Source organism: Daucus carota, chromosome 4, assembly GCF_001625215.2.
Source record: "Daucus carota subsp. sativus chromosome 4, DH1 v3.0, whole genome shotgun sequence".
NCBI lineage: Eukaryota > Viridiplantae > Streptophyta > Magnoliopsida > Apiales > Apiaceae > Daucus > Daucus carota.
Window position 1 is genome coordinate 11,168,817 of NC_030384.2, and position 16,362 is coordinate 11,185,178.

At 38.6% G+C, this 16,362-nt stretch overlaps 1 non-coding gene across 1 annotated transcript; it reads right to left on the reverse strand.

Annotated features, from left to right (window-relative positions):
* LOC135152460 (small nucleolar RNA R71) lies at positions 1 to 107 on the reverse strand. The gene has a single exon (XR_010291638.1). It is a non-coding gene; the product is annotated as a small nucleolar RNA R71 (small nucleolar RNA).
* Between the last annotated feature and the right edge of the window lie 16,255 nt (positions 108 to 16,362).

The window sequence follows — 16,362 nt, forward strand, 5'->3', positions numbered from 1 at the left end:
GAAATCAGGAATGCTATCACTCAATTCTCTCAACTGTCTAGTGAAACTTTATGTGAAGCTTGGGAACGCTACATGGAGATGCTTCCAAAGTGCCCACATCATGGGATGCCTGATTGGATGGTTATTAATTGCTTCTATAATGGCTTGGGACCTCAATCGAGGCCAATGCTCGATGCAGCATCAGGTGGAGCTCTATGGGCTAAGAGCTATGATGAGGCTTATGAGTTGATCAAGATGATGACTGCGAATGAATATCAAAATCCTACTCAGCGTCTTCATCAGGGCAAGGCAGCCGGGATTCTGGATGTTGATGCTACTTCATCCATAGCTGCTCAGCTTAAGGCTCTTACTATGAAGGTGGATTCTTTAGCAAATTTGGGAATTCAGCAGCCACCTTCAGTTTGTGAGCTTTGTGCAGGTACTCATGCCACTGATCAGTGTGACATATCTAGCGAGTCAGCTCAGTTTGTGAGCAATTTTCAGAGATCTCAGTAGCCAGCTCCGCTACTTATCACCCGAACAATCGGAATCATCCGAATTTCAGCTGGAACAACAATCAGAACTTCATGCCACAACCGCAACAACAGTTTCAGCAGCAAGGAGCTAGACCTTTCAACCCTTCTTGTTTTCATCAACAAATTGCACCGAAGCAGCAATTCCATCCATCCGGATTCTAGGAACAAAATCATGGGGTGGCTGGACAGTCTCCCAATGAAAGATCTGAATGGGAAGAGATGAAGCTAATGATTAAAAGCCAAGCGGTGTCAATCAAAATTTTGGAGAAACATATTGGGCAGATTGCTAACGCGTTGATTAACAGACCACAAGGAACTCTTCTTAGTGATACCGAGGCCAATCCGGGTAAGAAAAAAGTGAAAGAACAGGTACGGGCAGTCACTTTGAGGTCCGGAAAGGTTACCAAGGATAAAGAATCAGCAATAGAGCATAACAAGGAAGAGAGTGTTCAACAGGTTGAAACACCTGTGCTCTCATCTAAGTTTGATAGTGAAAAATCTGTTGTTGACACTGACAAGAATGAAATCAACGAGGAAGCAAGCAAGGAATCAGTCGAGAAGTCTAGTCCTAAAGCTGATATTAGGGTCAAGAAAGTATATCCACCACCCCCTTTCCCGAAGAGACTTCAAAAGCATAAGCTCGACAAACAGTTCGCTAAATTTCTAGAGGTTTTCAAGAAATTACAAATCAACATACCTTTTGTGGAGGCTCTACAACATATGCCGAGTTATGCTAAATTCATGAAAGGTATTCTATCGCGGAAGCTCAAGCTTGAGGAATTAGAGACTGTAGCTTTGATCGAGGAGTGTATTGCGGTGTTGCAGCAGAAATTGCCCACGAAGTTGAAGGTTCTGGGAAGTTTCACAATCCCGTGTACTATTGGGCAATCGTCTTTCGAAAAATGTTTGTATGACTTGGGAGCCAGCATCAATCTGATGCTGTTGTTTGTCTTCAAGAAACTTGGTCTGTCGGAGCCGAAACCTACAAACATGTACTTTCAACTGGCTGATCGGTCCATCACATACCCGAGAGGTATAGTGGAGGATGTCTTCGTTAAACTGGATAAGCTCACCTTCCCTGCTGATTGTGTCATTCTGGACTTTGAGGAGGATACGAAGATTCCCATTATCTTGGGAAGGCCGTTCTTAGCTACAAGACAAACTTTGATTGATGTGCAAAAAGGAGAGCTTACAATGAGAGTTCAAGATCAGAGTGTCACTTTTAAGGTGTTCAACGCAATGAAATTGCCAACAGACGAAGAAGAATGCTTTAAGGTGGAGCCACTAGGAATTGTAGCGAACTCTGTGATTGAGCAAAAGCTAAGGCCGGGTACCTTGAAGAGAGAGTGTTATCAGGGGATTCTGATTTCGAAGATGAAGGAGTAGTAGAGCTTGAAAATTCCCAAGAACATCGTAATCCATCTATTGAAGAAGCTCCCAAACTCGAACTCAAACTACCTCCGGATCTCTTATGTGATGTGCAGTTTAGAAGGTTGTCTCAGCGCATAGCTGACATGCATGACATTCATCGTCGTTTTGCTCAGGATTTGACACAGGCTCTGGCGAGTGCTTTTCGATCTACTAGAGTAGAGGTTGATTGGCCTGTGTTTGCGCTGGCATGGTGTCTCGACCGCCTGATCCGCCACCCGAGGAGGGTGATCCTCCCAACTTCTAGGTTCATTTGATCCTTATTATCACCTTCAATGAGGATATTGAACATTTTAAGTTTGGGGGTGGTAATCTAAGGATTAGTAGTAGTGTGTGTTCATATAGGTTGCATGTTGCATATAGTTAGTATTATCTCATATAGTTGCATATTAGTACGTGTTTTTTTTTGTTTCATATAGTTGCATTAGCATGAATCTTGAAGTTGTTTTCCAAGTTGATGTCCTATGATGAGTTTATGTGCATAATGCCTTGGCTAGTAGTCTCGATCATATATGATGCCTTGTTACCTGGAAACTGCTTGTGTGAAAATTGTAATTACACCTATGCTCTAGAGATAAGATTTAGACTAACTTATTTCTGGAGTCCTTGCGTTGAGTCGGGCGTAGAGTTTGTATTATTCCCTTTTTGAACTTGGAGTTTGTTACTCTTAAGTTTGGGGGAGTTAAGAGATGAATATGCCTTTCTAAAAAAAAGAATAAAAAAGAATAAAAATTATCAGGTAAAATGTCATGTGAAAGGGACGATCCATGTACTTGTGCTGGTATTAAGTGCAAATGTATTAGAATAAGCAAATTCTTGGTGACTTTTCACAACCCTTGGTTACTGGATACTTACTTGATTAAAAAAAAAGAACAGCGAATTCGAATGGAGGTCGTGACTCACTTACACTGAGAAGCGTCCTAACCTTAGACTTCGCAAGTAAAAGAAAATAAAATTAGGAGAGGCATAGAATTCCTTTGGTGACCCTAAATTTTAGTTGACTCTTTATTAAAGAAGTGTTTAAGTCTTATTCTTATAAACGGCTCATAGTGAGGACTCTGTTGAAGTTTGATAGTCTTTGTTTTGTTTCACTAGAGAGCATGCTAGCACACACGATGCACTTCACACTTGTAGTGGAAAAGAACATGGCTAATATGTGAAAAAGATGAATGCCGAGAATGTTTCATATTTTGAGGATTCTATGTTAACAAGGATTACACTTCATGATTCGATTAGATGTAGACATTTAGTTGCATTCATGCATTGCATTAGTAGTATTTGTGTGTGTGTCTATGCTTGAGGACAAGCATCGGTTTAAGTTTGGGGGGGTGTGATAAGTGGATTTCATATCCACTTGGAAGCCTTCTTTTCGACTTAAATCGATGAACTGGCTTCAAGCTTTTGATGTTTTTGATATGTTTTAGTGTTGTGTTGTGTAGGTTTCTTGGAAGGAGGATGGAGAGGAGATTCATAACTTCAAGTGACAAAAACAAGCGAACCAATCGGATGCGCGAGTCAAAAGTTATGGACAAAGAAGCGTTGGCTGCGCGAACTGATGAGCTGAGCATCCCGCCTGAGCCGTGAGAAAGGGGCGCTAGTGAGGCACCCGCCTCACACTTGGGGCGGCCGCCTCACACTCTGCACGGGATTTTTGGCCCCTTTTGACTGTTTTTGATCCGTTTGAAGGCCCGTTCTCTAGGGAAGTTAAAGAAAGCCTTGGGGAAACTAAAAGATAACCTATAAACATTCCAAGGAGCACGTGACGGCTACGGAGAAGATCGGGATCGAGTTTCATTGTTTTTACTTTGGTAATTCTTCGAAGTAGGCGTAACTTTGGATGCTCATTCGGATTTGTTTCAAAACTCTTGTTTTACTGTTTTGATATTGTCTAGACTATTCAATACCATGTTTACTCTTATTCCTATGATGATGAGAAGTTCGATTATGAACTAATCATTATCGTGGGATTCTAGCGGATTTATATATGGATTTCAGTTGTTGATTTGCCTTAATTATTTGTGTGAGGAATGTTTGATTTCTTCGTATTGGTTGTGCCTATACTTCTTAGATGCGTAGCTAACATCTAAGTTGTGTGTTAATCTTTATTAAAGAGACAGTGGATATATTGATTTAGAACTTGCCATGCGAACATAGGATTATGTATTCGATATACATGATTAGTGGTGTGATTTTAACCATCTCACATCGCCCTATGTAATCTCGATAGATAACTTGATCTTCAACCGTTATGTTTTCAAATCTTATAGACATATAGGGTCTAAGCATAATTGGTGTCTGTTTACCTTTTATATTAATTGTGGATGTGAAACAGTATGGTTTACGTATAACGACAGTTAGCGTGTATCAGTCTCGTGTTATCTGATTAGTTATCAACCATCACATATCGATAAGGCATAACTATGAATGAAGTATATAATGAAGTTAGATTCCCATTTTTTATTCTCATAAGTAATCCAGTTAATCACTTAGTTATAATTCTTAGTTTTAATAATTCAAGTTTAATTAGTAATTTAGATAAAACCAACCAAATTGTTAATTGTCCGAGCATTAAATAATAGCCATACATTGTTGCATAAGTGCATATTTCTAAATACACCAGTCTCTGTGGGAACGAACTGAATTTACATTCTATATTACTTGTGACCACTTACGCTTGCGTGATTTTGTGCGAACAGTAACCTAGCAGCTCTTAGTGATAAAGTATAAATCACTAAGAGAGTATTTGTAAGCTACTGTGTTTGATTTTTGATAAAGTGAATAAAAGTTTAGTTAATTTATTCTCTTATTCTTGTGTTTTGTTATTGATTGTGTTCACTATATCATCTATGTAGTGTTCTTATTCGGTCTAACAGTTTACATGACTTAAAATATATATAATTTATCACCCTAACTACACATATATTAATAGAACAATTGTTATATTAGTTGATCAAAATAACGTCTATCAATTGTTAAGAATACTACATGTTTTGTTACAGCACCTCATCATCTGTTGATGGGTAATCTTGTTAGGTCCTGAAACGATTGTAGAAGGGGGGGGGTTGAATACAATCGTCACAAAATAATCGCGGCGGAATAATCTGATTTGAATTAAACTAGTTAATCAGATTTTAATTAATTAATATAACAATGTTTTAAGTCGTTATATAATTAATAAGGTTCGTTTTAATGTCCACTAAAGTTCGTAGAATAAATTCGACAGGATGTATTCTAACTTAGTGATTAAAACAATCGAGTGATCAAAGCACAGAAAACTGTGGATATAACAATTGCAAGTTACAAACAACTTGAAAGCTTTTACAATGCAATGAACACTTGAGAAATGAAGAAGTGAAGCCATATTTATAGGCAAACCACTTAGATCTAGGTATGACATTGAAAGGAATGATTTTTAAGCTTAGGAATGACATTACAAAGGAAGATATGACATTGTTACACAAAGCCATGCCCTAAAACAAGAAAGGAATGACATAAATAAGGAATGCCATACTGCATAGGCACAGTATGACATTTCAGACTTGGTCACTAAGTCATTCGGTATGACATACAACCCAAAAGTCATTCGGTTGTCTTCGGTATGACTTTTTCAAGTCATTCAAATGCAAGTCATACACACAACTGATAAAGCCTGCAGGTGGGACACGGTATGACATTCTAATGTCATACCAGATGAAGTCTGTGGAGAGCAAACGGTATGACTTTCAAGAGAAAGTCATACCGAATGATTTACTCATACAAACAGCCACGGTATGACATTTTAACATAACTCTGAGAATGCCTGCTCAATTGACACGGTATGACATTCTCTGAGAATGTCATACCGAGCTAATTAAGCATAAAAACAGTTGATTTAATATATATAAATATTAAATAATTACCCACTTAATTATATTAAATATATAAATTCATAAATTAAATTAATTCGAAGGTGAATCAACTTAATAAATAAATTATATAGTCAATTTAATTATTATGAATAGTGAGATAATTAAATAAATACTTATAATATTGTATATCTTCATCTGCAGAGACTTCAGGCTTGATTAAACTTTGTAGATCTTTGTCTTGATCGAACGGCCACTTGTAGTTGATGCAGAATACTTAATTAGAGTAGCTGACACACAAATGTACTGTCTGGTTCATCTGTATCTAGCTGAATTAAATATTCTTTATCAAATAAACATTTGATATGTGGCTTGTTCGTTGATTCTTTGTCTTCGTAGTTCTTCTTCATTAGTAACAATAGTATGGAATCTTCTGAATAAATAAAGTATTAAAACTTTATACCTTCTGGACTTCTGGACGTGGTACAAAAGATTATTTGTACACTGAGGCTTGAACATATTAATGAACTTCTTCCAGTGGTGTGCAGCATCATCCTGAAATTCTTCAGACATATAATTTCAATAAATCACTTGACGTTCTTCGTACGGATTCCTTCAACAGTACTTGCTATTTACCTTGCCTTCTTATCAGAGTTGAGTTGGTACCTCTTTAATTACAAATAGGCTAAACATATGCCTTTCAATCTCCCCCTATTTGTTTGTTAATATAACATGCAAATTATCGAGAGGATAACTCAACTAACTGATAAGACAAAGGATTAAACATGATTTGTAAATAGCAAAAAGTTTCTGGTATTTCATTAAACATTCACCAGAATTCAAAAGATTACATTAGATTACAAAAGGATGTTCTTACTGAACATATATTACAAATCCCTAATGAATCTAAAGATCAACTTCTCCTTCTTCGATATCAGAAGTGTGAAGAATAGGAGTTGATGGTTCTTCCCTGGTTGGCACTTCAGATGTAGTGGATTCACCACGCTTCATTCGTTCCTTTGCCAGAGCCAGTTGATGTAGCACTTCCAAATCCACAGGGTCTTCGCGGAAGTCTGATGGCTGAGATTTTGTAACATTTTTCATCCTTCGAAAGTATTGAGCAACATTCTTTCGAGTGCAGTAAGCAAGAATCACATCATCAGCATCAGACTTAGCTTTAGAAGCAAAGCCCTTGGTTCTTAAAAGAGTGGAGGCAAGAGCAAGTTGTTTAGCTGGATACTTTGGCAAGGCTTCTTCGTTGAGATAGACAGTGCTGAAGATCTCCTTGTGAACGAACTTAACACAATAAGGATTCCTGACAACCTGAGGACTGTTGAATACAGCTTGTTCCAGCAGTTTGTCACGAAGAAGTTCATTCAGGTTGGAGCTGCGCTTTACCTTATTCCGAAGCACCCAGAGCTCAGATACAGAGAATGATTTCAGAGATTCGACAGATAGTCTGAAAGAACCATTCCTCTGTGTATAGACAATTAGCTCCCATTGCTCTAGCAAATTGTTGACTCCCACAGTCACATAATTTAATTCTAAAGCAAAGGCATGCATAAAGACATCCTCGTCAGGGTTTACCTCTCTAAGATCATAGATCAGAGATAAGAACTTGTTGTCATCGAAAGGCTCCCTTTGAGGTCCATTAAAGATTCTTCTTGCAATGTCCCAGCTTTTTCCTTCTTTCCTCCTTATATCAAGATTCTTCTGCTTGATTGCAGCATCATAGATTTTCTGTTTCTCGATCTTGATTTGTTCTTCTGTGATCAACTTGTCCTCTAGAAGTTTTTGGAAATCACGAAGCTTACGCTTCCTAGCTTCATTTTCAGCTTTGAACTTCCGGACATTCTCCTCATGTTCTAGGTCAACAGGTTCTTCATCCTGAAACAAATAACCCTCATCAAATATACCTTCTTCTTCTTCTGCTTGACGATAGGTAGCATCGAAGATGTCATCATCATCCATATCCTGTGGATAGTCATCATAACTATCAGAATTGAAAACATTTTCGGACTGATGTAACGGTTCTTTGCCTTTAGACTTATGAGTTTCTTTGTCAGGGGCAGATCCAGAAGTGGTATTATCTTTGTTGCTTTGATTTGAGCTATTGCCTCTATCATCCCTGTCACCTTTGTCTCTATTCTCCCCCTTAGTTGAGGGATCCTCTCCGGAGGGTTGATCATCAGACCTGTTGGAGTTTCTGAGGAGTTGATCTAACTTGCTGTCGATGGTCTCAAATTTGGACATGTAAAGCTCATGATTAGACCTCATTTCAACAGCCAAGTCATGGATTTCCTCTTTGAGCTCATCCCTGTAAGAACTGGATGGCCTCTCCTCAGCTTTCTGTTGCAGGGTCACCAACTGTGCACCCTTGAGCTTCTCGTTCTCAGCAATCATTCTGGCAAGCTCAGCTCTTAGCTTTGCCATTTGTTCCTCAAACAGAGCAGGGTTAGTGTGTGCACTCACCTCACGTACACTCAAAGCTGTTTCACTAGCCTCACGTGCATGTGTATCGCTCGGTGTTTGCCTTACATCACTCTTTTCAGTCACTCTTCCTGCAGTACCTGTATATACTACCAATGTCCCCTGAGATGGGTTCAAAGGTAGTGGAGGAACAAATTGTCCTCCGGAAGCCTGTGAGGGCACATTAACTTGCACGCTGCCAAGTTCCGCCTGATCAGAAAAGAAAGGGAGATCAGCAAAGTTTTCATAAATAATACATTGATTTTGAAAATCTGTGCACTCAGTAAACATAGTAACCTGTGTATCTGTTTGGGCTGGCACTAGCGTGAGTGCTAGCGCAGTGCTTGACTCTGTACAAGTTACCGTGGCCGGACGGTCAATTTCAATGGCCACATCCTGTAGAGAGAATGAGTCCAGAGACTGCTTATCTGCCATTTCAAAATCTGAGCCTTGTTGGGAAGGCACAGATGAGGCTACAGTTGTCTCCAAGGTTTCCACCCTTTGCTTCTTTGAGGGAGACAGAGCTGTGGGTTTATTCATTAAACTACTCGAACTCCGTTTCCTCGCAACTTTACGAACAGGTTGCATTGAAGTGTTGGTTGATGTGTTTGGAGAAACGAGAGTTTGTTGAAGAGAATCTTCAGCTAGGTTATGAACCTGTGTGTTGTCAGGTTCATTGCTGGTAGGCTGGAAAACAAAATCAAGGTCACAAACAAAATCACAACCATAATCTGACGTATCAACATTAAAATTAGATGATAAGTTAGAAAGTACCTGAGCTACCTGTAGGTCCTAACGAAAGGACTGCAGCTCTGGGTTGATAGGAGAGTCAGAGGGAAGGGGTTGTGAGGTAGATTGTGTTTGTGGGATGATTTGGGATTGTGTTTGGTGTGGGAGAGGTTCAGATGAAGATGGTTGATGCTCGAAGAGATCATAATCCAGAGTTTGATCTTCAAATGAAGGGTTAGATTGTCCTGTTTGATGGATAGGGGAGTGATATGATGATTGGTTGGATGAATGGTGTGAAGATTGTGCTTCTTGAGATTGTTGAGGTGATTGCTGTTGCTGTTGTTGTTGTTGTTGATGCTGTTGTGTAGGTTGTTGAATCTGCAGGGGTTGAGGTTCTTGAGGTTGCTGTTGCTGTTGTTGTTGTTGTTGATGCTGTTGTGTAGGTTGTTGAATCTGCAGGGGTTGAGGTTCTTGAGGTTGCTGTTGCTGTTGTTGTTGTTGTTGATGCTGCTGAGGTTGAGGTGCAGGAGCCACTTGAAGTTGATACGGTTGAAGAGGAGCATTGAACATTTGGAGCATGTGAGGAGTGGTGATTAGTGGAACATTGGCAAATTTATTCTTGTTATCCAACTGAGTCATAAGTTTAGTGCAGGCACGAGGAACTTGTGCCACAGGAGAGTTGGAGTAGTGTTCCTTCTCAGCGTCAGTCATTTTATCATTTAGAAATAACATGATAAAACGAGGATAAAAGCATGCAACCTTCGCGTTCTGTTCAACAGATCTGTTCCTAAGAGGTCCTAACTTGGAAAGAATGGCTTGAAGAATAAGCTTTCCAAAGTTAATCCGACGATTATAAACAATGCTGAACCCAATCTTCTGAAGCAGCGAGGTTATTACATTAAAGTTCTTGCGAGTGGTCGGAGCAAACACTTTAGCTAAAGTGTCGAAGAAAAGATCCCACTCAGGCTTCAGATTGCCTTTCAACATTCTAGGCAAATTGATCTCTCCCTGATATAAGATTGTCTCGAAGAAATTGGTGAGTTCAGCTTCGGTAGGGAGTTCAGCAAAATTATCCCTTGGAAACCCCAAAATCCTATTCACATGATCGGTGCTGATAGTAATCGTACGTCCTCTGTGTATATCTCCAGAAATCCGATGATTATCCAACAAAGTAGTATTCAGGGCTGTCGTGTAGAAGTCCTGAATTGGCTGTATCTGGAGGTCTGCATGAGCTGTAATAGCAGTGCTGACGAGCGACTGACTATTCAGAAAACGGACCCACGGTCTAAATCGAGCCAAACTGGCCTCGGGGTCGAAAAATCCATTCAAATTAGTCTCCTCGATAACAAAACGACCGGCCATTTTTAAAATTAAAAATTGAATTAAGTGAGAATTTTTCAAATAAAATAATAATTTTCAAATTTCTCACAAATTTCAATTAATAATTAACAAATCAATTAATTAATTAATTAATAATTCGATTTAAATGGGTAAAATCGAATTAAAATTTAATTAATCCTTAAAATGGCTTTACAAGGTCCCAAACAATGTCTTAGCACCCACTAACTTCAAAAATTCCCAATTGGCTTCTCAAAACCCTAATTTTCGAAATCAACAAACAGGGGTTTTGAAATCAGTATGCACAAACCACCACAAATCGCACAAAACTGGTACTACACGGCCACAGGAGCACAGAATCGGTCAAGAATCGTTCAGACTCGGTCAAAATCGATGAAACTCGGTGACTCAGTCTAACTCGGGTCGAAGGGTTTCGAAATTTTCAAAATTTCAGCAGCAATTCGACTTGATTTCTTGAATATTCGAAGTAACCAGCAAGCTTTAAGCTTGAAATAACAGTAACCAGCAAGTTTTTCAATGAAAACTTGAAAAAGTCGAGCAAGAACAATGGCAGTGTATGAGTGTATGCGTGAGGGAGATGAAAAGGGGTAGGTATGACTTTCAAAAGCTAAGTCATATGGAGATGTGGGGGTCGGTATGACATTTTACGGGAATGTCATACCGTGCTCTTCAAAAGTCATGTTGAGCGTTCGGTATGACATTTCCAGAAATGTCATACCGATGAATACAAAGGGAGTAGCATAACACGGTATGACTTTTCAAAGAAAAGTCATGCCGCGTTCTTGAGGCTTACCAGACACGCTAGAAGCGGTATGACATTTTATAAAAATGTCATACCGACTGAAATAAGCGGAATTTAGAAAGAAAATTAGTGAATATTATGATTTTTGATTATTTAAAAACAATAAAACCTTTTTGCACATTTAATCAAAAATCTAATACACATAATATATTATATATTACACATATATTTTGTAAAATTCAACTCTAATTAAATATAAATACTTATGAATTTAAACTTAATTCATTAAAATGAATTAACTTAAAATCAAATATTTATGCTTAATTAATTTTGAAAAATACAAAATAAATACAAATAATTATCTAAATGCTTAGAGAATAATACAGGGGAGTATGCAGGCATTTAGAAAATTACAGATAAATATATTGACATGCATAATTACACAGATAATTATCAAATAATATACAGACAATTATATAACATCTAATAAAATAGATATAATTACACATAAAATTCACAACAATATATAATTAATATATAAAATACATATAACATATATACAAAGAGAATCATGGCATATTTAACATCCCTAGCTCACAAACCAACTTAGAGAAAGTGGATTCATCAAGTGGTTTAGTGAAGATGTCTGCAATCTGATCAGCTGTGGGTACGAAATGTAATACCACAGTACCATTCATGACATGTTCTCGAATGAAATGATACCTGATATCTATGTGCTTGGTCCTGGAGTGTTGCACTAGATTGTTTGAAATGGCTATGGCACTGGTGTTGTCACAAAATATTGGAATTTTGTCGATCGAAATACCATAATCATTTAATTGGTTTCTGATCCAGAGAATCTGAGCACAGCAACTGCCAGCAGCTATGTACTCAGCTTCAGCAGTAGAAGTGGACACTGAGTGTTGCTTCTTGCTGTACCAGGAAACCAATCGACGTCCTAGAAATTGACAACTTCCAGACGTACTCTTTCTGTCAATCCTGCAACCTGCATAATCAGAATCTGTATAGCCGGTTAAGTCAAAACCAGTATTCTTAGGGTACCAAATACCTAAACCAGGTGTACCCTTAAGATATCTAAAGATTCTTTTGACGGCTATAAGATGTGATTCCTTAGGATCAGCCTGAGACCTAGCACATAAACACGTTGCAAACATGATATCTGGTCTACTTGCAGTAAGATAAAGTAATGAGCCAATCATACCTCGATAGCTTGTGATATCAACTTTCTTACCAGATTTATCCTGGTCAAGCTTTGTGGCAGTGGCCATGGGTGTCTTTGCCGGAGAAGAGTCTTCTAGATTGTACTTTCGAAGAAGATCTCTGACATACTTGGATTGGCAAATAAAGATTCCATCTTCCTTTTGGCTTACTTGAAGACCAAGGAAGTAGGACAGCTCACCCATCATACTCATTTCATAATTACTCTGCATTAACTTAGCAAATCTCTTGCACAAGTTATCGTTAGTAGAACCAAATATAATATCATCAACATATATTTGAACAAATATCATATCATTATCATGCAATTTGTAAAAGAGAGTTTTGTCTATGACACCTCTAGTAAATTTATTTTCAATCAAAAATTCAGAGAGGGTGTCATACCATGTCCTTGGTGATTGCTTAAGCCCATAGACAGCTTTGAATAGGAAGTACACAAAATCAGCAAATTCTGGATTTTCAAAGCCAGGGGGCTGTTCCAGATACACTTCTTCTTCCAGCTTTCCATTCAGAAATGCACTTTTCACATCCATTTGATAAACTCTGAAGTTGGAGTGTGCAGCAAATGCAAGAAATATTCTGATGGCTTCAAGACGAGCAACTGGAGCATAGGTTTCATCATAATCAATTCCTTCTTCTTGAGAATAACCTTTTGCAACCAGTCTGGCTTTGTTTCTCACAACAATGCCATCACCATCTAACTTGTTACGGAAGACCCATCTAGATCCAATTGTAGACTTTCCTTTTGGTCTTGGAACCAGGGCCCAGACTTCTTGTCTCTCAAATTGATTGAGTTCTTCTTGCATGGCAAGAACCCAATCAGGATCAGCAAGTGCTTCATCTATTTTCTTTGGTTCTAATTTTGAAAGAAAACCAGAGAATAGACATTCATTTGTCGTAGCACTTCTAGTCCTTACACCAACATCAGGAACACCAATAATCAGATCAAAGGGATGATCTCTGCTCCAAATCCTTTCCCTTGGAAGTTGTGTCCTTGATGATTCAGCAGTATCATCATTAGGCTGATGTGTATGACTAGTTGATCCACCAGCTCCCCCTGAGCTGTTGCCAGGTTGACTTGATGATCCACCACTAGCATTAGTGGAATCTCCAGCATTATTGCCATTTCCTCCACCATTGCCTGGATCATTATCATTGTTGTCATCACCTGTTGCAACCTCAGGTGGCACATCATCATCTGAATCAGAATCTGGAAAGTTGTCAAACCTCAGAGATTCAGATGGATCAGCAGATTGTAAACTTGGTAGTTTAGTGTCATCAAATGTTACATTGACACTAACTTTCACTGACAGAGTATCAATTACAAAAACTCTATAAGCATTGTTTGTATAACCAACAAAAATTGCTTCAGATGCTTTTGGCTCAAACTTGTTCAAGTTCTCTTCACCATCCTTGAGAACATAACACTTGGCTCCAAATACATGAAGATGTTTGACATAAGGCTTCTTGTTGTTATACAGATGAAATGGAGTTTTCATATGATCCTCGTTGATCAAAGTTCTATTCTGGGTATAGCAGGCAGTAGACACAGCTTCAGCCCAAAAGTACAGAGGAAGCTTTGCTTCAGCAATCATAGTCCTTGCAGCTTCGATCAGTGTACGATTCTTTCTTTCGACGACTCCATTCTGCTGAGGAGTCCTTGGAGCTGAATACTGCCTTCTAATTCCCTTTTCAGAGTAAAAGTTGATTAGAGTTTGATTCTTGAATTCTGTGCCATTGTCTGACCGTACAGCTTTGACTGGCACACCTTTATCCAATTCAACTAACTTTATATGATCAATCACTGTCAACGGGGTTTCATCCTTAGAAGCCAGGAAGTAAACCCAAGTAAATTTTGAGAAGTCATCCACAATAACCAAGGCATATCTTCCTCCATCAATGGATGCAACATTTACAGGGCCAAACAGATCCATATGCAACAAATGAAGTGGATCTGTAATGGTATTGATGGTTTTGCCTTTGTGAGATGCTCTCTTCGCTTTTCCTTTCTGACAAGCTTCACAAAGATCATCAGTTGAGAATTCCAGGGAAGGCAACCCTCTCACTAGATCTCTCTTGACTAGAGAGTTCATGGTTTTGAAGTTGAGGTGTGAGAGCTTCTTATGCCATAACCAACTATCTTCAGCAGACGCTTTGGCGTAGAAACAGTGAACTTCGTTTCCTGGTCCTGAAGATAAATCAGCTACGAATATATTGCCTTTCCTTATGCCACATAGTGAAGGACGCTTATCTTTGATATGTTTAATGATACATATCTCCTTTTCAAAATGAACATAATATCCTTTGTCACAGAATTGACTGACACTTAGGAGATTATGTTGAAGTCCTTCAACTATTGCAATATCTTCTATGATGATCCTTCCAATTTTGTACTTGCCATATCCCACAGTACGACCTTTGCTATTATCAGCAAAACTGACTGTAGGGCCAACTCCTTCTCTTATGTCCTCCAGCAGGGATTTATTGCCAGTCATGTGCATTGACGCTCCACTGTCAAGCACCCAGGTAACACGAACAACTCCACTGGCACCCTGCAAAAGACAACTTGATTAGACAGTCTTTGGGACCCACACTTGATTGGGTCCGGCAGTCTTAAAGAACTGATTTCTATCAGGTAATACAACAGAGCCTCTTGGGCTGATATTTGGCTCACTCTTGACTGAACTTACTTCCTTAACAAAAGCCTTATAAACCTTGGTTTTAGGCTTTGGAACATAAGTTTCCTTCCTAACTCGAGGAGGGCTAGCAGTCTTTGATCTAGCATGCTTGTGGTTTGTGTGTTGTCTTGGTGTCGTGTTTTCATTTTTAGCATGCAAATTTTTAAAATAAGCAGACTTAGTATTGAAAGCACAGAGCATACAGTTATCAACACCACAAAATTTATGACATGAATCAAATGTAGGAGCAATAGGAATATCAGTCATCACAGTAGGAACGTCAACAGATTCTACTCTAACTTTGTTAACAGTTTTAAAGTTCTCAGTAGAATGACATCTGTTATCTCTGTTCTTACTGTTCACGAAACTATTAGGCTTGTTCAATTTAGTTCTCTCAGAGTTGACACCTAAACCAGCTTTAGGCAACCTAACATTGCCTTTCACTTTGATTGGTTTCAGTGATGTCGGGATCTCATCTTTCTTCTCATTACTCTCTTTCATTTTAAGGTCTTCCTGTTTGAGTTCATATTTAATGACAACAGGAGTTTCTAACAGAGGTTCAGCTTCTGAGGCCTTAAACAAAGGTTGAGGGGAATCTTTCAAAACAAAAGGAATTCCTCTCTCCTTTGCACTCTTCTTAAAGGGAGTAATGTTACTAGCCTTACCTACAGATTTGTTATAGTCAAAGCCTATTCCAACAGTTCTCTTGATCTCTTGTTTATCATTAAGTTCTTTGACTATCATGGAGGCATCCTTAAAGGCTTTACATTTCACTTTCTCTTCGTCTAGCTGAAGTCTTAAAGCAATCTCACCTTTCTCTAGAACTTTGACTTTAGCATATTGAAATCCTAAATCCATAGTCAATTGTTCTATTTTAGGTTTTAATACTTTCATCTCATTCATTTTATAAGCATGAATATCTAAGACTAAAGTATCAATTTTAAGATTGGCAGCTTTCAACTTTTTAATAGCATCATCTCTTTCGAGTCCTAATTGCATAAAAAGTTTAGGGCATGTAGGATCTACCTGAAAGTTTCCAGCAGGAGGAGGTGAAGATGATCCAGCATTAGCCATGAGAGCAACATTCCCAATCTGCTCTTCTTCATCACTATCTGTATCATCCCAGCTTTTCCCTTCTGCTAGATATGATTTGCTCTTGAAGCTTTGACTTCCAGAAGTACCATGATGCTTTCTAATCAGTGCATCATACTTCTGCTTCAGCTCATCATACGAATCTTTTCTTTTTCCTTGAACCTTGGGCTGTTTGCATTCAGTTGCAAAGTGTCCAGGTTCACCACAATTGAAGCATTTGAACTTGCTTCTGTCCACCATCCCAGTCTTGTATCCTCCTTTGCTTG